Source organism: Camelina sativa, chromosome 16, assembly GCF_000633955.1.
Source record: "Camelina sativa cultivar DH55 chromosome 16, Cs, whole genome shotgun sequence".
NCBI classification, from domain to species: Eukaryota; Viridiplantae; Streptophyta; class Magnoliopsida; order Brassicales; family Brassicaceae; genus Camelina; species Camelina sativa.
The window spans coordinates 13,199,399-13,200,051 of record NC_025700.1 but is presented as its reverse complement, the minus strand read 5'-3'; positions in this window follow the sequence as shown (position 1 = coordinate 13,200,051).

The window sequence follows — 653 nt, the reverse complement described above, 5'->3', positions numbered from 1 at the left end:
TGTTGTTTGATTCGTTTTGGTATTGCTCTGTTTTTCTTGTGTTGCTCTGTTTTGCGTATTTGTCCAGCTCGACCCTGCACTCGATCAGCACTCGATCGAGTGCTTGCTCGAGTTCCAACCCAGAACTTGTGTTTATGATTTGTGGTTGTCCTGTCTCACCCTCATTGCATTTATGTTGCATTCATTTAGTATCTTGTTCATTACTTACCTTGCATTAGTTCAATACTTGCATTTCCATAGTTTCTATTTCTGTTTGTCATAATCACTCTGTTCCATTTGCATTTACTTCCTAGTTCTTGTAGTTTTACTTTCTGTACTTTCCATTTCATCATAGGATTGTTAGTGACAAACAACCTTTACATCTGGCTTGACTTAGACTCATATGCACATCTTGATTGTTCACAAACACTCAGATTGGATTGACACCTCTTATACTACAATTGCATAAGGGGAATTGAAACACCCTGACATCCATTCATTCATAAGTCATCATTCCATACATCATTCAACCACCACACCACAAAAATAGTCAGTTTCATCTGCGAACCGTTTCGCGATGTCCATAGAAGCGGTAGCCTGATTCTGAATCATTTGCTGAATGAGACCGCGTAACTCAGCTTCTTGTGATTGGTTTGGTGGACCTTGGTGTTATT